The 24,751-nt window shown below is 45.9% G+C and overlaps 1 long non-coding RNA gene across 1 annotated transcript in view; it reads right to left on the reverse strand.

Annotated features, from left to right (window-relative positions):
- Positions 1-309: 309 nt before the first annotated feature.
- LOC141088996 (uncharacterized) overlaps positions 310-24,751 on the reverse strand; it is a 34,587-nt gene continuing 10,145 nt past the window's right edge. The window contains exons 2-3 of the long non-coding RNA XR_012232122.1: positions 7,536-7,624; positions 310-5,350 (exon numbers count right to left, since the gene is read on the reverse strand). This is a non-coding gene — a long non-coding RNA (uncharacterized lncRNA). The remainder of the gene's footprint in view (positions 5,351-7,535; positions 7,625-24,751) is intronic.

Genomic DNA, 24,751 nt, shown 5'->3' on the forward strand with positions numbered 1-24,751 from the left:
GGCTAAGCGCCAGATTTGGCGCATCTTATGGAAGTGCTATTTCTGGGGTGGCTGAAGGCTGATGTTGGTAGCCATGGAGGGGGGGGTAACTATATTTGGCTCCTTCCCAGGCTATTAGTATCAACAAAGCTGTCTGTTTAGCTTTTGCTGGTTTTAATTTTTTTTTCTGCTGTTCCCCGTAAATTCACCATTTTGGGATATTGTCCCTTTTCTCAGATTATTAACATTAGCCCCCAGCAGTGGGCTTCCCTTTGTTGGTTATGAAAAATTAGGCATGAGCCCACTCATTTTTTTAATTTCTTTATTTTACACAGGCTGTACATAGTAGGTGCGGAATACAACTCCCATCATTGCCGCCTAGTTGTGCATAATCTTAGGCCAAATAAGATACAATTGATTGGCATGAAGTTATATCTCCAATATTCTTCACACCTCACCCCTTTAGAGTGCATTAGGGTTCAGCACTTATCGCTGTTTCCCCGCGGGATAACCCATCGGCATTACCGTGTTCACGTGGCGAATGGTGAAGTGGTACTGCTGGAGCTCAAAGCTCCAGTGTAGCAACTTCCCATTCGTTCCGGATACAGTGTGCAACCAGCTGAGGTGATTGTGGTCCGTTTCCACGGTGAATTGGCATCCGTAAAATTATTCCTTCTCCATCATGGAGTAGACCACCTCCCTCGACAGGAGCTTCTGGCTCAAAAAGGGGTGTTCTTGGCCCATAGAGTCAACCTGGCTGAGCAAGAAATGCAAAAGGAGGGGTGCACTAATGTCATATCTCAATCTCCAGTGGAGTGCAATACCTAGCCCGTAAGCAGAGAAGCAAAAAAAAAGGGAGAAAAAGACTAGGCTAATGATGGTATGCACATCCCAATAGACAATAAAAAACCTTTATTTCATATTGGGTACAATAAGCTAAAAACATTTAAAATACAGACAAAGAACCAATGACCCAGACACCCCCAAAAAACAGGTAATATGAACCTAAGATGTGGCCCATATTGGACTATCCATAGCCACCCATAAGCAGGCACATATCATGCAATTCCATAAAACAAGACAGCCATGTACATTGCAGCCAAAGATAAGGCAGAAAAACAGACTTGAAGCATATAATAAAACAATGTAAGAAAATTTGTAAATCCTAACTGCCCTAACGCATGTGGAACTAACCACAGAATGAAATTGACTAGTGCAAAAGACACCCAAGCATGGTTATACCATGGCTGAAATTGCAAAGTTGCAGTGGATGCATAATGAGCAAATTAGAACCACCAGATACAGGTCAGAGCAGCAAGAGTCCCAAAGGGGTTAAAGAAAGGGGATGGTAGGCAGGCCCCACGCGTATCGCCACTGCGACTGGCGGCTTCGCCAGGGGATCCTGGCTGAGCAAAGCACCGAGGCCAAAGTCGGTCTGTACTACAAACGGCTGTGTAAAGTCAGCTGCTTATAGTACCGGGCAGCTGGAAAGGTTGATCTTCAGCGCCCAGAAGCACATCTCACAGTCGTTTGTCTAATCAACTATGGAGGGCAGTTCTTCTTGATGAGTTCCGTCAGGGGCTTTGCCAGGTTTCTATAGTGGGGGACGAACTTCTTATAGCACCCAGCAGTACCCAGGAAAGACATCAACTGTTTTATAGTCCTGGAGGTGGGCCATGCGATGGCATCCACCTTCCAGGTTTCTGGCTTTAAAGCCCCCAGCCAATCCCATGTCCCATACAGTGGACCTCACTCATACCCAGTTGGAACTTTTCTGGCTTAATGGTCAAGCATGCCCGCCAGATCCACCCGAGCACCTGCACTACAAACTCTAGGTGATCCTCCCAGGTGCGACTGAAGATGACAATGTCGTCCAGGTATGCAGACGTGTAACCTTCAAGCCCCTTGAGCAGTGTGTTGACCATCTGCTGAAAAGTGGCAGGGGCATTCTTCATGCCCAATGGCATCACTCAGGTATGACTGTGAAAACACATTATCTATGATATGGTTGCTCAGAGGTCACTCTGCCTTGTTCTATGCCCTTTTCTGCACTATTATCTCCTATCAGGAACTTTGTTTTTATCTGATTTGTACTAATAAAATATTCACATTTTATCTTGGATTGTGCACTTCCCTTCTTTTGGGTATAGCAATGGCATCACTGTAGACTCATACAGTCCAAATAGGGTGATAAAGTCATAGCATTCCCGTGCCTCATGGGTCAAGAAAATCGGCCATTATCCCCGGCTCAAATTCATGATGGTTAGGTACTTGGCCCCGGCCAACTGATTGAGCAGGTCATCAATGCGTGGCATTGACCACGCATCAGCCATCCATGACGGTGTTGAGCCCCCTGTAGTCCACACAGAATAAGGTTGTCTGGTCCTTCTTTGGGATGAGGACAACAGGTGAGGCCCAAGCGCTGCTGGATGGTTGGATGACCTCCAGCTTCAGCATCTCGTCAATCTTTTGGCGCATGTGCTCTACCTCTAGGGAGACCTGATATGCTGAACTCTGGAATGGGGGGTAATCTCCGGTGTCCACGTGATGGATGGCCAACTCTGTCCTTCGTTGCCCACTGCTGAGACTGTTGGTCCGACAAGAGTGGGTGACAAACCTCCACATCCTCGATAGTCCCATTAGTCCAAGCCTGGGCGAACATATCCAGGAGGGTCTTTGCCTCTCAGTCTTCTGGCAGATTGCATACAGGGATGGCGCAGGCCCCCTTGCTCATGATGTGCCTTCATCATGTTCATGTGGAAGGCCTTCTGACGTCTCCGGGTGTAGTCCAGGGTAACCAGGTAGTTAGGACGTTCAGCTGCTGGTGCATGAGATAAGGGCCCTCCCAGGCTGCCTGAAGCTTGTCCTGAGCTACAGGAACCAGTACCCACACCTTTTCACCCACCTGGTAGTTCCTCTCACATTCTGTTCGTACCATCGCTTCTGGTCATCTTAGGTTTGTGTCATATTACTGTGTACCAGCTGCAACAAGGCCTGCATCTTGTCACGGAAACACACAACATACTCAACGACTGACACTCCAGGGGTGGCTAAGACTCCTTCCCAGACCTATTTCACCAGAGCCAGGGGCCCCTGCACATGTCACCCGTACCAAAACTCAAAGGGGGAGAACCCCATTGTTGGCAAATAGAAGGCATGGGAAGTATCTTAAGCATCTGCTTCAGGGTGCCATTGAACTGCTTGCATATGCCATTGGTCTGTGATTTGTACGGGCTGTTCACCAGATATTGCACCTGTACCTGCTTACAGAGGGACTCCATCAAGTGCAACATGAACTGGGTCCCCCGGTCGGTGAGCATTTCCTGGAGAAAACCCACTCAGGAGAAAATCTCAAGTTAGGAGGTGGCTACCTTGTCGCCCAAATGAACGACAAGGCTACCACTTCCGGGTGGCATAGTCTACTACCATCAGTATGAAGCATTTCCCGGAGCTTCTGGGAGTGGCCATCGGGCCAACTAAATCCACGGTCACCATCCTGAAAGGCGGTTCAATGATGGGCAGAGTTACCAGTGGGTCTTCGAGGCGCCACCCCGCTTTCCCCACCCTCTAACATGTATCGCACGAATGGCAATAGGTAATCACATCGGCCCCCATCCTTGGCCAGCTGAAATGCTGGGCTATCTTGGCCTTTTTCTTAGTGATCCCTTGATGCCCGGCCATCAGAATCCCGTGTGCAATCCACAACAACTCTGCCCTGAATGGATAACTATCACCAACTGTTGGTCCCTGGGACATGCCTCTGGTGAGCCCTGCTGGATCATTACCAGGTACAGCCATCCTTTGTTTCAGACTACCCACTCGAGGTCTGAGTCCAAGAGAGGCTATGCCGCTTGCTCCTTGAGCGCTTTCAGGCAAACTCCGCCTGAAATCTCTGACTGAATGTGGCCACAACAGTCAAGACCACCACGTCTTCTGTCAGTTCCCTGGGACCTGTCTCCTGGCCTCCGTCTGACCCAGCAACCACTTGGTTAGAAGGGGTAAGCTGTCTGACCCACGGCGCTACCACTGGGTGTGTCAGGGGCCATGGCGGCTGCAACCGCGAGTAGTGCCCGCTCATCCTCTCCTTCTGACAAAGTTGTTGGTCCAGACTGACTAACCTGACTCTCTGACGTCCTAGCCGTGGAGAAACCCTGCAATAAGGCCTTGCCTGAGTACTCTTCCTCTCCTGGCACAGCCCTGCCCTTAATTGCATGCTCCCCTTTGCAGCTGTCTGCCCCCTGTTGGTCCCCTCCATGACAACCTCACAGGACATCTTGATGCATCGTGCCGGCTGGCCACACCCTAAGTGGCCACACTCTAAGGCACTAGTACAGCTTGATTGATTGATCTGCTACCACTTGAGTGGAGAGGGACATCGTAAATCACCCCCTACATCCCCATCAATAGGCATGTTAATCACATTGCCATCAACAGGTGTAGACATTACGTTGTTGTCTGGAGGATCATGCTTTGTGGGTTCAGTGGCCACGTTCTGGGACACTAGCCGCCTGAAGTAAAACACTTGTGGGAATATTTGAGGTTAACCCCACCTCCCGAACTCCCCTCCTGGAGCCCCAGTCCAAATACACCTTGGCGACTGGCAGTAACGGTTCAACGCCTCCAATCTCATGGATGGCAAGGGTTTTCCCGGGTACCAATCCTGTGGGGACACCAGCTCAGGCTGCAGAAGAGTCATCTCAGAGCCGGTGTCCGTAGTCCATGGCCATCTTACTCCCTCTCCAGCCGGCAGGTTTCTCGACCTCTGGAGTCTTCTTGTTTGAGTACTCGTCGGCAAGTGTCACTGTTGCAAAGGCCCCCATTGGCTTCCAGTCACTGATATACTATTGGAGGTCCTTGAGCAGTTAAGCAAAAACTGCTCAGTTACGAGGAGCTCCTTCAGCTGCTGGATGGTGGTAAGCTCCAATCCTGTGGTCCATTGATCGACTGCTCTCAGTAAGGCACACATATGATCAGCCCAACTGAATGCAGGGCCCCGCCGAATATTCTTGGGTGTCTTCCGGTACGTCTCAGGGGTCAAGTTGCACAGCCGAACCAGAGCTTGCTTGATGTCCTCATAGCTCAGGGTGATCTCGCTGAGATGTACCCAAAGATTTCCAGGGCTTTACCTCTGAGGCGAGGGGATAAGAAGCGGACCCACTGGTCCTCAGGCAGATGGTACTAACAGTAAGTTTTTCAAATGCTAGTAAGAAAGTGTCCAAGTCCCCTTCTTTGTCCAGCAGGGGGAAGTCCTCCGCCCATAGCTTTGAGTCCCGGACCTCAGGATACTTGCGACTGGCTGGGGTCTGAAACTGGAGCATTTGTTGCTGATGCTTGCACTCCCGCTGATGTTCCGCAGCAAGCCCCCATACATCTGCAGAAACATAAAAATGCTTTAACTCACTGTAATTTTGCTGACCTACAGAAACTATCAAGTCATTTTTACTGCTGTTAAAAAAAACAAACAAAAATAGCAAAAATGCAGTTTGTTTTTTTTTGCTTGTTATTTTATTTTTGCTCACTGTTTTACTACACTTGGAATTTAATTTTCACAGTCTTCAGAGCATTACATGCTAAAAGAAATGCTGGCATTCAAAAATACGATTGTTCCAAAGAAAAAAAATGAAAGGTAAAAAAAAAAAGATGCAGCTTTTGGCCGGGATCACACATGCGAGGAATATGGCCGAGTCTCGCATGTTAATACCCAGCACTCAGGAGCGTAGTTTGGGGCTCCATGTATTTCTATGCAGCCGCACGCTCCGATCCTAACACAGTGCTATTTTTTCCTTGGGCTTTTTTTTTTGTTACCTGTAGTGTTTTTTAAATAACGAACCATGTCAATTCTTTTAGTTCGTCACAAAGATGCAGAATTCGGGCTGCAGTTCTCTAGCCATAGCCTACAAATTTCATGCAGAAAAAAAAAAACCCCTATGTGAACATACCTTTCGCCTACGTTCAAAAGCTGCATTTTTTGCATTACTTTTTTCCTGTGTTTTTTTTCATTCACATTAAAAGCGGCTTTTTAGCAAACCAGCAAAAGCTATGAGATTTCAGAAATCTTATGCACACCTTTTTTACCCCGACTTACATGGAAAACTGCTGCTTTTTGAAATCTGCAGCATGTCACTTCTTTCAGCAGAGTTGTTTCACCATAGAAAGCAATGAGTAAGTGCAAAAATGCTGCAAAAAAACCCACAATCATGCATTTTTGGTGAATTAAACATGTGCTGTAGACAAATGAGACGTATAATCCTTATAAGCAGCTTTTCTACTGCCAAGAGAGTCGGTTTTGGCTGCAGGAAAAAAACAGCAGCATGTGAACCATGGGATAACGCCGGTTGAACCGATGCGGCTGCACCAGGGCCTAGAGGCTCCAGGAGGCCCCTGCAGGGCAGCTAATAATGAAGGCAATCTGGCTGGTTTCTCCGGGCCCGAGGCACCGGTGGGCCCCTGGCCAAATTGCCCTCATGTGTGGCGGGCAGGGAGCGATCCCAGCAGCTCCGCTGCCTGCAAGAGAAAATAGCAGGAGCGGAGCTGCAAGGATTTGTCCTGCTTCCTGCCTAGCGCCTGCGCTTCCTGTCTCTGACACAGAGAACATTGCCGCTGGATGACCTCATCATTCAGCGGCCTACTAGCCACTGTGCCAGGGCGAGGAAGTGTGGGCGCCGGCAGGGCTGCCACTAGGAATTTCGGGGCCCCATACTGGCAAAATTTTCGGGGCCCCCTTGAGACTCCGCCCAGGCTTCACCCAGACCCGCCTCCACCCCTCAAACTGTCCACAGTCCCACCGCTCTCTCTTGAAAAACAAAACTTCTCACCAATCACAAATTAACAGTTCCTATCACCAGATCACACATATAGCTGGCAGCTTTTGCTTTGGACAAAAGATTTTTTTAAGCCGCCACCATAACAGGGTAGAGACTTTTGGCCGGGCTCTACTCTACTGTAACCTATTAAATATTTGTTAAAATCTGCAATACAATTTAGGTAAATTTTTATTTATTTTTCAATTTTTAAAATGACCAATAATATCACATACAAGGAATAAATACCACTAGACCATGTCCTGACCACATATTACCACCACATAGTGACCTATAATACCACATACAAGGAACACATACTGCCACACCATGACCAGACCACATATTACTACCATAGTGAACGAATAATATCACATACAAGGAACAAATACCACCGCACATGACCAGACCACATATTACCACCACAAAGTGACCAAATAATAGCACATACAAGGGACAAATACCACCGCACCATGCCCAGACCACATATTACCACCACATGGTGACTGAATACTACAATACTGATCATTAATAAAAAAACATAATACTATCACCATAAGTGGCATTATACACAGGAGATCTGTATTTAGTATGCAGTGTTTGTGTACAGGTAATATAGTGATCAATGACATTATACACAGGAGCTCTGTATATAATGTACAGGTAACACAGTGATCACTGGTGACATTATACACAGGACCTCTGTATATAGTATACAATGTATAGTGTCAGTATACAGGTAACACACTAACTCACCCAGTGATGTCTCTAGGTGAAGTCCTTCATCCTTGCTTTTCATTCATCCAGCACAGATCGCCATCACGTCTTCCAGCCAGGGCTCGTTTCTGCAGGAAATAACACAGTTATCCAGAGCTCCGCTTGCAGAACACATTACTTATTTTTTCCCAACTTCTACATTACACCACATGAAGCAAAAAAGGTGACATAGTGTCGCTCTGCACAGTAACAGGACCACCCCCCCATTTAAACCAGTATCCTCAAAAAATTAAATACATCACTGCAGTAATAATATCCCTTAATTAGCCCCTATGGTAATAATATCCCCCATCCTGACCCCCGTGTGTCTCATTCCTGGCTTTAGCCATATGTTCTCCCATCCCGCCCTCATGAGAATCCATTCTGCCCCCAAATGATCTCCATGGTATCCATCCTGCCCCATGATCCTGTGCGATCTGTCTCCAACCCTGCCCCATCTGTTATGAATGAGTCACCGGAGGAGGAAAGAACAAAAATACAAGCTAAGTCCAGAAAACCAGAGAGGTTGGTAGCTAGCGGATTGCAGACCCCTGATCCTATTCACAACAACAGTAGCCGTGGGGTGTTCCTACGGTGGTCCTAGACACCTCGTTCACAGCCGGAGAACTAAATAAACCTAAAGAAAGAAAGGGGAAATCTAAACTGCCCCAGAGCAGACCCCAAAGCAATAGACAGCCCCCAACATGTATTGACGGTGAAAACAGATGAAAACACAAACAAAGACAGAAAGACAGGCTGAGCAAGCGATGGAGCCCTCACTAACTAGATAGGACAGGAAAGAAAAGCAACTGTCTGCAATTACGCAAAAACCCTGTCAAAAATAATGTCCAACACGTCTGATAGAAAAGGCCCTGAAGTCACTAGACTTCAAAATCACTATATCAGCACTCAGGTATATTCTGAAAACAGAGCAAAGAGATCAACTGATCACAGACAAAAATGGAGTTCAGCCAGTCCCAACCAGGGCCGGCTGAACACAAACACTAAGTAAACCAGACAAAATCTCATGGAACAATAGCAGAGCAAAAACTTAGCTTTAGTAGACAGGACTAAACTGGAGGCCAGAGCTCAGAGCAGAGAGGATCACCAGCAACCCAGCAGGGCATCGGCGGCCTTATGTCCACTCAGAGATTCCGGATGTCCAATCACACTCCACCTGTTCAGATGACAGGTTTTTCCCATCCAAATCAATTTCACTACCTCCTTTCACCAGCAGAGGGAGTTCATCGGACATCAAAGGTGAAGGAGAAAATGAGCTCATAACCGTACCTCCCCCTTGAGGAGGGGTCACTGTTGTGAGTTCATTTTCCCCTTCACCATTGAGGTCTGATGAACTCCCTCTTCTGGTGAAGGAAGGTAGTGAGGCTGATTACCAAGCACCTGAGCAGGATGATGATGACTGGGTGACTGGAATTGCTGACTGGATATAAGGCAGCCGACGCCCTTCTGCCTTGCTGGTGATCTCTCTGAGGGATTCTAGGAGACCAGTCTGATTCCTGCTCCTCAAAAGCTAAGTTTTCTGCTCTGCTTTTTGCATTTGTGTTTTGGTTTTGTTTTGCCTTGTTTTTCTGGATTTCTGCCATTCCCTGCTGGGGTGAGCTGAATTCCTTTTTGCTCTGTCTTCAGAAAATACCTGAGTACTGATATAGTCTTTTTGAAGCCTAGCGTCTTCAGGGCTTTTTTCCCTATCAGTCTGTTGGCTCTTGTTTTGATAGGGTTTTGTCGGATTGCAGACAGCAGCTTTTCTATCCTTTCCTATTTAGCTAGCTTTGGCCCCATCATTTGCTCAGCCTATCTTTCTATCTGTGTGAGTGTTTTTTCATCTTGTTTCACCGTCATTATAAGTTGGGGGCTGCCTATTGCTTTGGGGTCTGCTCTGGGGCAGTTTAGATTTCCCTTTGTCTTTAGGCTATTTAGTTCTCCGGCTGTGATCGAGGGGTCTAGGGCACCGTAGGAACCCCCCACGGCTACTGCTAGTTGTTGTTGATAGGTTCAGGGGTCTGCAATCCGATAGCTGCCAACTTCTCTAGTTTTCTGGACTTAGCTAGTATTTCTGTTTTTGCCTCCTACGGTGACTCATTCATAACAGGTCACCGAACCCTCATCCACGCCACCAGGGCGATCAGGATGGGCCCGATGAAAAGCACGAACCAATCTTTCGGCATGAATATCGGATGCAGAGACCCAAGAATTATCCTCCTGGCCATAACCCTTCAACTTAACCAAATACTGGAGTCTCCGTCTAGCCAGACGAGAATCCAGTATCTTCTCAACCTCATATTCCACTTTACCTTCAACCAATACAGGGTCAGGAGGTGCCACCACAGGAACTACTGGCTCAACAAACCTCTTTAACAGAGACTTATGAAACACGTTATGGATCTTGAATGTAACAGGAAGAGCCAAACGAAAAGAGACCGGATTAATAATCTCCAAAATCTTGTAAGGTCCAATAAATCTAGGTTTAAACTTTGGAGAAGCCACCTTCATAGAGATATTCTTTGATGACAACTAGTGTTGAGCATTCCGATACCGCAAGTATCGGGTATCGGCCGATACTTGATGTATCGGAATTCCGATACCGACATCCGATATTTTTTCAATATCGGATGTCGGTATCGGAATCGGAAGTTCAAAGTTGATTGACAGCCTGACGTCATCATGATGCGCGGTGTGTGCGCATCATGATGCGCCGTCATTTCGAGCCTTCCGGGGGTCTCTGCCGGCCTGCCGGGGGGCTGTGCAGGCTCCGGTGGTCTGTGCCGGCCTGCCGGGGGGCTGTGCAGGCTCCGGTGGTCTGTGCCGGCCTGCCGGGGGGCTGTGCCGGCCTGCCGGTGGTCTGTGCAGGCTCCGGGGGGCTGTGCCGGCCTGCCAGGGGGCTGTGCCGGCTCCGGGGGGGCTGTGCCGGCCTGCCGGGGGGCTGTGCCGGCCTGCTGGTGGTCTGTGCAGGCTTCGGGGGTCTGTGCAGGCATCGTCCGATGGGACTACAAGTCCCATCGGGCGATGCCTGCTACCATGACAGTGATTGACACATTAGCCAATGATGGGACAGTAGTAGTCCTATCATCCGGCTAATGTGTTGAATGTAAAAAAAAAAAAAAAATTACATGCTACATACATACAACATGCATACTACATATATACTACATGTAACATACATACTACATATATACTACATGCAACATGCATACTACATGCATGCTACATACATGCTACATGCTACATACATGCTACATTTATACTACATATATACTACATGCATGCAACATACATACTACATATATACTACATGCATGCAACATGCATACTACATATATACTACATGTAACATACATACTACATATTTACTACATGCATACTACATACATGCTACATACTACATGCATGCTACATGCATGCTACATGCATGCTACATACATACTACATGCATGCTACATACATACTACATGCATGCTACATACATACTACATGCATGCTACATACATACTACATGCATGCTACATACATACTACATGCTACATACATACTACATGCTACATACATACTACATACATACTACATATATACTACATGCATGCTACATACATACTACATACATACTACATGCATGCTACATACATACTACATGCTACATACATACTACATACATACTACATATATACTACATGCATGCTACATACATACTACATACATACTACATATATACTACATGCATGCTACATACATACTACATATATACTACATACATACTACATGTATGCTACATACATACTACATGCATGCTACATACATACTACATATATACTACATACATACATGTATGCTACATACATACTACATGCATGCTACATACATACTACATACATACTACATATATACTACATGCATGCTACATACATACTACATATATACTACATACATACTACATGCATGCTACATACATACTACATGCATGCTACATACATACTACATATATACTACATGCATGCTACATACATACTACATGCTACATACATACTACATATATACTACATGCATGCTACATACATACTACATGCTACATACATACTACATGCTACATACATACTACATATATACTACATGCATGCTACATACATACTACATGCTACATACATACTACATATATACTACATGCATGCTACATACAATACATTCATACAATACATACATAGACATACAGTACATATAGCATAGAGTAACATACTTACCAATACTTGTCACATTGTTCCCCGAAGCCATTGTCGTGTACGGAATAAATATTAACATAACAAACCACAAAAATACTCACCCATGATCCGAAGCAGTCCACGAGTGTGTCCCACGACGATCTTGGGTAGAGAACTGCAGCATCAGCTGATGCTGCCGCTCTCTACGGGCTACAGGAATCCAATGACGGAAGGTAGGTATCCTTCCGCACTGTATTCCTCCGCCACTTAAAAAAAAGTCCCTAGTCTCACTTTATGCCATTGCTGCGTGGGAAATTCCCACGCAGCAATGGCATAAAGTGAGACTAGGGACTTTTTTTCTTAAGTGGTGGAGGAATACAGTGCGGAAGGATGCCTACCTTCCGTCATTGGATTCCTGCAGCCCGTAGAGAGCGGCAGCATCAGCTGATGCTGCAGTTCTCTACCCAAGATCGTCGTGGGACACACTCGTGGACTGCTTCGGATCATGGGTGAGTATTTTTGTGGCTTGTTATGTTAATATTTATTCCGTACACGACAATGGCTTCGGGGAACAATGTGACAAGTATTGGTAAGTATGTTACTCTATGTTATATGTACTGTATGTCTATGTATGTATTGTATGAATGTATTGTATGTATGTAGTATATATGTGGTATGTATGTAGCATGTAGTATGTATGTAGTATGTATGTAGCATGCATGTAGCATGCAGTATGTATGTAGCATGCATGTAGTATATATGTAGTATGTATGTGGTATGTATGTAGCATGCATGTAGTATGTATGTAGTATATATGTGGTATGTATGTAGCATGTAGTATGTATGTAGCATGCAGTATGTATGTAGCATGCATGTAGTATATATGTAGTATGTATGTAGTATATATGTAGCATGTATGTAGTATGCATGTAGTATATATGTAGTATGTATGTTACATGTAGTATATATGTAGTATGCATGTTGCATGCATGTAGTATATATGTAGTATGTATGTAGCATGCATGTAGTATGTATGTAGCATGCATGTAGTATGTAGCATGTATGTAGTATGCATGTAGTATATATGTAGTATGTATGTTACATGTAGTATATATGTAGTATGCATGTTGCATGCATGTAGTATATATGTAGTATGTATGTTGCATGCATGTAGTATATATGTAGTATGAATGTAGCATGTATGTAGCATGTATGTAGCATGCATGTAGTATGCATGTTGCATGTAGTATATATGTAGTATGCATGTTACATGTAGTATATATGTAGTATGCATGTTGTATGTATGTAGCATGTAATTTTTTTTTTTTTTTTACATTCAACACATTAGCCGGATGATAGGACTACTACTGTCCCATCATTGGCTAATGTGTCAATCACTGTCATGGTAGCAGGCATCGCCCGATGGGACTTGTAGTCCCATCGGACGATGCCTGCACAGCCCCCCGGAGCCTGCACAGACCACCGGCAGGCCGGCACAGCCCCCCGGCAGGCCGGCACAGACCACCGGAGCCTGCACAGCCCACCCGGCAGGCCGTCACAGCCCCCCGGCAGGCCGGCACAGACCACCGGAGCCTGCACAGACCCCCTGGCAAGCCGGCACAGCCCCCCGGCAGGCCGGCACAGACCACCGGAGCCTGCACAGACCCCCTGGCAGGCCGGCACAGCCCCCCGAAAGGCCCGTACAGACCCCAGAGAGGCTGTACAAGGCAAAAATAGGGTTTTTCTTATTCCGATACCGGAAGTCCCATAGACTTGAATGGGACTTCCGGTATCGGAATCGGCGATACCGATACTTTTTTTTAAGATCGGCCGATCCATTCGATCCGATACTTTGAAGTATCGGACGGTATCGCTCAACTCTAATGACAACCAAACCATATCACCCACTTTAAACCGGGGACCAATGGTCCTATGCCGGTTGGAAAACCGCTGGGCCTTTTCCTGGGAGAGAGACAACTTATCCACCACTTGGTCCCAGATCTGGTGCATTCTCTCCACCACAGTGTCAACACCTGGGCAGGCAGAAGACTCCACCTGCCCTGAAGAGAATCGAGGATGAAACCCAAAGTTACAAAAAAAAGGTGACATCAAAGTGGCAGAACTAGCTCTATTATTTAAAGTAAATTCGGCCAAGGGCAAAAATTAAACCCAATCATCCTGATCAGCAGAAATAAAACATCTCAAATAAGACTCCAAAGTCTGGTTTGTTCTCTCTGTCTGCCCATTGGTCTGAGGGTGAAACGCAGAGGAGAAGGACAACTGAATTCCCAGCTTGGAACAAAAAGTCCTCCAAAATCTAGAAACAAACTGAACTCCTCTGTCAGACACAATATTCTCAGGAATCCCATGCAAGTGAACCACCTGTTGCAAAAACAAGGGCACCAACTCTGAGGAAGATGGCAACTTAGGGAGTGGTACAAGGTGGACCATCTTAGAGAATCTATCACAAATCACCCAAATAACAGTCATTCTCTGAGAGACAGGCATATCAGAAATAAAATCCATTGAAATATGGGTCCATGGCCTCCTGGGCACCAGCAAAGGCATCAACAACCCACTAGAGCAAGAACAAGGTTTAGACCGGGAGCAAGTCCCACAGGACTGCACAAAATTCCTGACATCACGAGACAAGGAGGGCCACCAAAAAGACCGACTCACCAAATCTCTAGTACCAAAAATAATTGGATGAAAAGCCAATGCGGAGCAATGAACTTCAGACATTACTCTCTTCCTCCACTTGTCAGGAACATACAATTTTCCAATGGGACAACGCTCAGGTTTGTCCTCCTGAAACTCCTCCAGAGCACGTCTCAAATCGGACGAGATGGCAGAAGGAACTACCCCCTCACCTAAGATGGTAGCAGGCTTGGTCACAATAGGAGAATCAGCAAAGAAACTCCTAGAGAGGGCATCTGCCTTGACATTCTTAGTGCCCGGAAGAAAAGAGACCACAAAATCAAAACATGTGAAAAACAAGGCCCACCTAGCCTGTCTAGGATTCAAGCGTTTGGCCGACTCAAGGTAAATCAAATTCTTGTGGTGAGTAAGGACAACGACTTGATGTTTAGCTCCCTCCAACCAATGTCTCCACTCCTCAAATGCCCATTTCATGGCTAACAGTTCCCAATTCCCCACATCATAGTTGCGTTCGGATGGGGAGAACTTTCGGGAAAAGAAAGCACAGGGATTCATTTTAGATGTTACCGGATCTTTTTGGGACAAAACAGCTCCTGCACCAATCTCAGAAGCGTCCACCTCTACCTGAAACGGGAGTGAGATATCAGGTTGACGCAAAACCGGAGCAGAAGTGAACCTCCGCTTCAGCTCCTGAAAAGAAGAAACAGCCTCTGGAGACCAATTCAGCACCCTTCTTAGTCAAATCAGTCAATGGTTTGGCAATGCCAGAAAAATTAGCTATAAATTTATGATAAAAATTAGCAAAACCCAAAAACTTCTGGAGGGCCTTCAAAGAAGTGGTCTGAACCCAATCATAAATGGCCTGTACCTTGGCTGGATCCATTTCAATAGTCGACGGAGACAAAATAAATCCCAAAAATGAAATCCTCTGTACACCAAAAAGGCATTTTGATCCCTTAACATACACGGAATTCTCCCTCAAAATCTGGAACACAGTCCGAACATGTTCCACATGACAGTCCCAATCCCTGGAAAAGATCAAAATATCATCCAGATAGATGATCAAAAATTTATCCACAAAGTCCCAGAAAATATAATTCATGAAGCACTGGAAGACAGAAGGGGCATTAGTGAGCCCAAAAGGCATCACCAGGTACTCAAAATGTCCCTCCGGAGTATTAAACGCCGTCTTCCATTCATCCCCATGCTTAATGCCAATAAGATTATTCGCCCCCCTGAGGTCAAGCTTGGTAAACCAGCAAGCACCTTTAACTCTGGAGAATAGATCAGAAATCAGGGGTAACGGATACTGATATTTCCACTAATTTTGTTGAGGGAACGATAATCAATACAAGGCCTTAATGAACCATCTTTCTTGGCCACGAAAAAAAACCCAGCACCTAAAGGGTGAAGAGGATGGTCTAATATGACCCTTCTCCAACGACTCCTTAATATAAGATGGCTTAGCCTCGTGCTCGGGTACAGATAAATTGAAAAGTCGACCCTTGGGAAATTTACACCCCGGGCTCAACTCAATTGCACAGTTATAACTCCTATGAGGAGGCAAAGACGCAGACTTATTCTCACTAAATACATCATAAAAATCAGCCAAATAGTCAGGAACATCATGCGACTGAGGAGAGGTGGAGAAAACAGGAGCATCATCAAGAGCACACCAACAACCCCAACTCACCACAGACACAGATTTCCAATCCAAAACTGGATTATGGATTTGCAACCAGGTAAATCCCAGAACAATGGTATCATGCAAATTATGCAACACCAAAAATCTGTAATTTTCTTGATGGTCTGGGGCGACCCGCATTACCACCTGGGTCCAAAACTGAGGTTTATTCTTCGCCAAAGGAGTAGCATCAATACCCCTCAAAGGGATGGGCGTCCGCAGAGGTGTCATAGGAAACCCACAACGTTTAGCAAAATCCAAGTCCATCAGGTTCAGAGCCGCTCCCGAATCCACAAAAGCCTTAGCAGAAAATGTGGACAGGGAGCAGATCAGAGTAATTGCCAGAAGAAACTTAGGTTGAACACCACCCACAGCAAATGTGTGTGCAAAACGTTTCTCTCGTTTAGGGCAGACAGAAATCATATGAGAGGCATCTCCACAGAAAAAACACAGCTTATTACGCCTTCTGAACTCCTGACGTTGCGCCCTAGACAAAACTCTATCACGTTGCATAGGTTCAGACATTTGTTCAACAGGTGGCAACATTTCTCGTGTACTTTTACGTTCACGTAAACGCCGATCAACCTGAATGGCTAATGACATAGAATCGTCAAGACCAGAGGGAACAGGAAATCCCACCATAGTATCTTTTACGGTTTCTGACAAACCCTTCCGAAAGAGAGCTGCCAAGGCACCATCATTTCAGGTAGTAAGGACCGCCCACTTTCGGAAGTTTTGACAGTATAACTCTGCAGAATCCTGACTCTGGCTCAATGCCAACAGGGCTGTCTCAGCTTGATCAATAGCATTAGGTTCATCATACAACAACCCCAAGGCTTGAAAAAATGCGTCCACATTAGTTAGAATAGGATCATCAGGTGTCAAAAGAAAACGCCCAATCCTGGGGATCGCCGCGCAGCAAATAGATGACAATTTTAACCTGCTGCACAGAGCTCCCCGATGAGTTAGGCTTCAAGGTAAGAAATAATTTACAATTATTCTTAAAATTCAAAAATTTAGACCGATCCCCAAAAAACACATCAGGAGTAGGAATCTTTGGTTCAGCAGCATGTGAATGAGCAAGATAGGCAGAAATTCCCCGCACTTCAGCAGCCAGCTGCTCCACACGATCAGACAATTGCTTAATCTCCATTAAGAAAATTCCTCCTACGGCCCCAGAGAAAAAGAGGAAAAAATATACATAAAAAAAAAATTCTGACACTTTTTTTTTTTTTTTACAATTCTTTCCTGCTATTGAGTACCCTAGAATCTGCGGTATGGCTGGTGATTCTGTTATGAATGAGTCACCAGAGGAGGAAAAAACAAAAATACAAGCTAAGTCCAGAAAACTGGAGAGGCTGGTAGTTAGCGGATTGCAGACCCCTGATCCTATTCACAACAACAGTAGCCGTGGGGTGTTCCTACGGTGGTCCTAGACACCTCGTTCACAGCCGGAGAACTAAATAAACCTAAAGAAAGGGGAAATCTAAACTGCCCCAGAGCAGACCCCAAAGCAATAGACAGCCCCCAACATGTATTGACGGTGAAAACAGATAAAAACACAAGCACAGATAGAAAGACAGACTGAGCAAGCGATGGGGCCCTCACTAACTAGATAGGACAGGAAAGAAAAGCAACTGTCTGCAATCACGCAAAAACCCTGCCAAAAATAATGTCCAACAAGTCTGATAGAAAAGGCCCTGAAGTCACTAGACTTCAAAATCACTATATCAGCACTCAGGTATATTCTGAAAACAGAGCAAAGAGATCAACTGATCACAGACAAAAATGGAGTTCAGCCAGTCCCAACCAGGGCCGGCTGAACACAAACACTAAGTAAACCAGACAAAATCTCATGGAACAATAGCAGAGCAAAAACTTAGCTTTAGTAGACAGGACTAAACAGGAGGCCAGAGCTCAGAGCAGAGAGGATCACCAGCAACCCAGCAGGGCGTCGGCGGCCTTACATCCACTCAGAGATTCTGGATGTCCAATCACACTCCACCTGTTCAGATGACAGGTTTTTCCCATCCAAATCAATTTCACTACCTTCTTTCACCAGCAGAGGGAGTTCATCGGACATCAAAGGTGAAGGAGAAAATGAGCTCATAACACCCATCTGTCTCCAATCATGCCCCGTATCTCGCATTCTGCCCCCAGCATCCAGCATTCTGACCCCAGCATCCAGCATTCTGACCCCAGCATCCAGCATTCTGACCCCAGCATCCAGCATTCTGCCCCCAGCATCCAGCATTCTGACCCCAGCATCCAGCACTCTGCCCCATGTCCAGCATTCTGCCAGTCTCCAGCATTCTGCCCTAGTCTTTAGCATTCTGCCCCAGTCTCCAGCATTCTGCCCCCGTCCCCCAGGATCGCCGCTGTAAAAAAAAACAAAAAAAAAAAACAAGTTCTCCTTTGGCCTGTTTCACGGATCCGTTTTTTCCCTTCAGTCAAAATCCGCCAAATTTTTTAAAAAACAGATCCGCCAAAAAAGGGGCGGATCCGTTTTTTCCCCCCATAGACATACATTCCTGGCGGATCTTGACTGACGGTCGTTCGTCCCCCCGTTTTTTTACGGATCCAAGATTTTAGCGGTTCCTGGGCGGATGAAACGGACCCTGCAACGATTTTTTGCTTTGACGGTCCACTAATTTCAGCATTAACCCATAAATGCTGCTTCGGGAGCCGATAAAATCTCTCTCTCTCTCCTCCTACTCACCCTTCCCTGTTGTGAGTTCATTTTCCCCTTCATCACTGAGGTCTGGTGAACTCCCTATTCTGGTGAAGGAAGGTAATGAGCCTGATTATCAGGCACCTGGACCTGATGAGGATGACTGGCTGTTGTGAGTTCATTTTCCCCTTCAGGGGTCTGCAATCTGATAGTTGCCGACTTCTCTGGTTTTCTGGACTTAGCTTGTATTTCTGCTTTTGCCTCCTACGGTGACTCATTCATAACAGAATCACCCGCCATACCGCAGATCCTAGGGTACTCAATAGCAGGAAAGAATTGTAAAAAAAAAAAAAAAAAAAAGTGTGTATATTTTTTCCTCTATATCTGAGGCCGTAGGGGGAATTTTTTTTTTCTCTCAATGGAGATAAAGCAATTGTCTGATCGTGTGGAGCAGCTCGCTGCGGAAGTGCGGGGAATTTCCGCCTACCTTGCTCATTCACATGCTGCTGAACCAAAGATTCCTACACCTGATGTATTTTTTGGGGATCGGTCTAAATTTTTGAATTTCAAAAATAATTGTAAATTATTTTTTGCCTTGAAGCCTAACTCGTCAGGGAGCTCCGCGCAGCAGGTTAAAATTGTCATCTCTTTGCTGCGTGGCGATCCCCAGGATTGGGCGTTTTCTTTGAAACCAGATGATCCTATTCTCACTAATGTGAACGCTTTCTTTCAAGCTTTGGGGTTGTTGTATGACGAACCTAATGCCATTGATCAGGCTGAAAAGACCCTGCTGGCATTGAGCCAGGGTCGTGATTCTGCAGAATTGTACTGTCAAAAATTCCGAAAGTGGGCAGTACTTACTACCTGGAATGATAATGCCTTGGCTGCTCTCTTTCGGAAGGGGTTGTCGGAAGCCGTAAAAGATACTATGGTGGGATTTCCTGTTCCCTCTGGTCTTGACGATTCTATGTCATTAGCCATTCAGGTTGATCGCGTTTGCACGAACGCAAAGCTGCACGAGAGGTGTTGCCACCATGTCTGAACCTATGCAATGTGATAAGTTTTTTCCAGAGAGCAGCGTCAGGAGTTCAGAAGGCGTAATAAGGTGTGCTTTTTCTGTGGAGATGCCTCGCATATTATTTCTGTCTGTCCTAAACGAGAGAAACGCTTTGCACACACGTTTTCTGTTGGGGGTGTTCAACCTAAGTTTCTTCTGGCTATTACTCTGATCTGCTCCCTGTCCACATTTTCCGCCAAGGCTTTTGTGGATTCGGGAGCAGCCCTAAACCTAATGGACTTGGATTTTGCTAAACGTTGTGGATTTCCGATGACACCTCTGCAGACGCCTATCCCTTTGAGGGAGATTGATGCTACTCCTTTGGCTAAAAATAAACCCCAGTTTTGGACCCAGGTGGTCATGCGGGTCGCCCCAGACCATCAAGAAAATTGCAGATTTTTGGTGTTGCATAATCTGCATGATACTATTGTTCTGGGGTTTCCCTGGTTACAGATTCATAATCCAGTTTTGGATTGGAAATCTGTGTCTGTGGTGAGTTGGGGTTGTCGGTGTGCCTTTAGTGAGGCTCTGGTGTTTTCCACCTCTCCTCAGTCGCATGATGTTCCTGATTATTTGGCGGACTTTTATGATGTATTTAGTGAGAATGAGTCTGCGTCTCTGCCTCCTCATAGGAGTTATGACTGTGCAATTGAACTGAGCCCGGGGTGTAAATTTCCCAAGGGTCGGCTCTTCAATTTATCTGTACCCGAGCACAAGGCTATGCGATCCTATATTAAGGAGGCGTTGGAGAAGAGTCATATTAGACCATCCTCATCACCCTTAGGTGCCGGTTTTTTCTTTGTAGCCAAAAAGGATGGATCATTAAGACCTTGTATTGATTATCGTGCCCTCAACAAAATTACTGTTAAATATCAGTATCCGTTACCCCTGATTTCTGATCTATTCTCCAGAGTTAAAGGTGCTTGCTGGTTTACCAAGCTTGACCTCAGGGGGGCGTATAATCTTACTCGCATTAAGCATGGGGATGAATGGAAGATGGCGTTTAATACGCCGGAGGACATTTTGAGTACCTGGTGATGCCTTTTGGGCTCACTAATGCCCCTTCTGTCTTCCAGTGCTTCATGAACGATATTTTCCGAGATTTTGTTGATAAATTTTTGATTATCTGGATGATATTTTGATCTTCTCCAAGGATTGGGATTCTCATGTGGAACATATTCGGACTGTGTTCCGGATCTTGAGGGAGAATTCCCTGTATGTCAAGGGATCTAAATGCCTTTTTGCAGTACAGAGGATTTCTTTTTTGGGATTTATTTTGTCCCCGTCAACTATTGAAATGGACCTGGCCAAGGTACAGGCCATTCACGATTGGGTTCAGCCCACTTCTTTGAAGGCCCTCCAGAAGTTTTTGGGTTTTGCTAATTTTTATCGGAAATTTATAGCAAAATTTTCTAGTATTGCCAAGCCATTGACTGATTTGACTAAGAAGGGTGCTGATGTGCTGAATTGGTCTCCAGAGGCTGTTTCTTCCTTTCAGGAGCTGAAGCGAAGATTCACCTCCGCCCCGGTTTTGCGGCAACCTGATGTCTCACTTCCATTCCAGGTAGAGGTGGATGCTTCTGAGATTGGTGCAGGAGCTGTTTTGTCCCAAAAGGATCCTGTAACATCTAAAATGAATCCCTGTGCTTTCTTTTCCCGAAAGTTCTCTCCATCTGAACGTAACTATGATGTGGGGAATAGGGAACTGTAGGCCATGAAATGGGCATTTGAGGAGTGGAGACATTGGTTGGAGGGAGCTAAGCATCAAGTCGTGGTCCTCACTGACCACAAGAATTTGATTTACCTAGAGTCGACTAAGCGCTTGAACCCTAGACAGGCTAGGTGGGCCTTGTTTTTTACACGTTTTGATTTTGTGGTTTCTTTTCTTCCTGGAACAAAGAATGTCAAGGCAGACGCCCTCTCTAGGAGCTTCCTTGCTGATTCTCCTGTGGTGACCAAGCCTGCTACCATCTTAGGCGAAGGGGTAGTACTTTCTGCCATCTCGTTCGATTTGAGACGTGCTCTGGAAGAGTTCCAGGAGGACAAACCTGAGCGTTGTCCCAGTGGAAAGTTGTATGTTCCTGACCAGTGGAAGAAGAGAGTGATGTCTGAAGTTCATTGCTCTGCTTTGGCTGGTCATCCAGGTATTTTTGGTACTAGAGATCTGGTGAGTCGGTTTTTTTGTTGGCCCTCCTTGTCTCGTGATGTCAGGAATTTTGTGCAGTCCTGTGGGACGTCCTCCCGGTCTAAATCGTGTTCTCGCTCTAGTGGGTTGTTGATGCCTTTGCCTGTCCCCAAGAGGCCATGGACCCATATTTCAATGGATTTCATCTCTGATATGCCTGTCTCTCAGAGGATGACTGTTATTTGGGTGATTTGTGATAGGTTCTCTAAGATGGTTCATCTTGTACCACTCCCTAAGTTGCCGTCTTCCTCTGAGTTGGTGCCACTGTTTTTACAACAGGTGGTTCGTTTGCACGGGATTCCTGAGAACATTGTATCTGACAGAGGAGTCCAGTTTGTGTCTAGATTTTGGAGAACTTTCTGTTCCAGGCTGGGAATTCAGTTGTCCTTATCCTCTGCTTTTCACCCTCAGACCAATGGGCAGACAGAGAGAACAAACCAGACCTTGGAGTCATATTTGAGATGTTTTATTTCTGCTGATCAGGATGATTGGGTTTCATTTTTGCCCTTGGCCGAATTTGCTTTAAATAATAGAGCTAGTTCTGCCACTTTGATGTCACCTTTTTTTTGTAACTTTGGGTTTCATACTCGATTTTCTTCAGGGCAGGTGGAGCCCTCTGCCTACCCAGGTGTTGACACTGTGGTGGAGAGAATGCACCAGATCTGGGACCAAGTGGTGGATAAGTTATCTCTCTCCCAGGAAAAGGCCCAGCGGTTTTCCAACCGACATAGGACCATTGGTCCCCAGTTTAAGGTTGGTGATATGGTGTGGTTATCATCAAAAAATATTGCTATGAAGGTGGCTTCTCCTAAGTTTAAGCCTAGATTTATTGGACCTTACAAGATTGTGGAGATTATTAATCTGGTCTCTTTTCGTTTGGCTCTTCCTGTCACATTTAAAATCCATAATGTGTTCCATAAATCTTTGTTGAAGAGGTTTGTTGAACCTGTTGTTCCGGGGGTGGCACCTCCAGACCCTGTATTGGTTGAAGGTAACATGGAATATGAGGTAGAGAAAGTACTGGATTCCCGTCTGGCTAGACAGAGACTCCAGTATTTGGTTAAGTGGAAGGGTTATGGTCAGGAGGATAATTCCTGGGTCTCTGCCTCTGATATTCATGCCAAAAGATTGGTGCGTGCCTTTCATCGGGCTCACCCTGATCGCCCTGGTGGCGTAGTTGAGGGTTCGGTGACCCCTCCTCAAGGGGGAGGTACTGTTGTGAGTTCATTTTCCCCTTCATTACTGAGGCCCGAGGAACTCCCTCTTCTGGTAAAGAAAGGTAGTGAGCCTGATTGTCAAACACCTGAGGCTGATGATGATGACTGGCTGAGTGGAGTTACGGACTGGATATAAGGCTGCCGACGCCCTTCTGCCCTGCGGGTGATTTCTCTGTGGGATCCTTGGAGACCAGTCTGAATTCCTGCTGCTCCAAAGCTAAGTTTGCTGCTCGGTCTTTTGCTTTTGTGCTTTGACTTTGTTTTGCTTTGTTTTTCTGGATTTCTGCCATTCCCTGCTGGGATGTGCTGAATTCTTTTAGCTCTGTCTTCTGAAAATACCTGAGTGCTGATTTAGTTTTTGAAGACTAGCTGCTTCAGGGCCTTTTTCATATCAGCTTGTTGGCTTATGTCTTTGATAGGGTTTTGGCAGATTGCAGACAGCAGCCTTCCTGTCCTTTCCTATCTAGGTAGTTTTGGGCCCCGTCTTTGCACAGTCTATCTTTCTGTCTGTGTTAGTGTTTTCATCTTGCTTCACCGTCATTATATGTTGGGGGCTGCCTATTGCTTTGGGGTCTGCTCTGGGGCAGTTTAGATTTCCCCTTTCTTTCTTTAGGCCTATGTAATTCTCCAGCTGTGATCGAGGGGTCTAGGGCATCGTAGGAACCCCCCACGGCTACTGCTAGTTGTGTTGATAGGTTCAGGGATCTGCAATCTGATAGTTGCCAACTTCTCTGGTTTTCTGGACTTAGCTTGTATTTCTGCTTTTGCCTTCTACGGTGACTCATTCATAACAACTGGCTGAGTGGAGTCACGGACTGGATATAGGGCTGCCGACGCCCTTCTGCCCTGCGGGTGATTTCTCTGTGGACTTCTAGGACACCAGTCTGATTCCTGCTCCTCTAAGCTAAGTTTTTCTGCTTTGCCTGTTTGCATTAGTGTTTTGTTTTTGTTTTCCTTGCTTTTGTGGATTCTGCCATTCCCTACTGGGGTGAGCTGAATCTCCTTTTGCCTGTAGCTCTGTCTTCAGAATTTCCCGAGTACTGACATAGCTTTTTTTGAAGCCTAGCGTCTTCAGGGCCTTTTTCACTGTCAGTCTGTTGGCTCTTATTTTCATAGGGTTTTTCACATGTTGCAGACAGCAGCCTTCCTGTCCTTTCCTATCTAGCTAGATTGGGGCCCATCTTTGCTCAGTCTATCTTTCTGCCTGTGTTAGTGTTTTCATCTTGCTTCACCGTCATTATATGTTGGGGGCTGCCTATTGCTTTGGGGTCTGCTCTGGGGCAGTTTAGTTTTCCCCTTTCTTTCTTTAGGCCTAGCTATTTCTCCGGCTGTGATCGAGGGGTCTAGGGCATCGTAGGAACCCCCCACGGCTACTGCTAGTTGTGTTGATAGGTTCAGGGGTCTGCAATCCGATAGCTGCCAACTTCTCTGGTTTTCTGGACTTAGCTAGCATTTCTGTTTTTGCCTCCTACGGTGACTCAATCATAACAGAATCACCCGCCATACCGCAGATCCTAGGGTACTCAATAGCAGGAA

The sequence above is a fragment of the Dendrobates tinctorius genome, unplaced genomic scaffold (genome assembly GCF_039654945.1).
Source record: "Dendrobates tinctorius isolate UK_male_01 unplaced genomic scaffold, ASM3965494v1 ptg000043l, whole genome shotgun sequence".
In the NCBI taxonomy this organism is placed as follows: domain Eukaryota; kingdom Metazoa; phylum Chordata; class Amphibia; order Anura; family Dendrobatidae; genus Dendrobates; species Dendrobates tinctorius.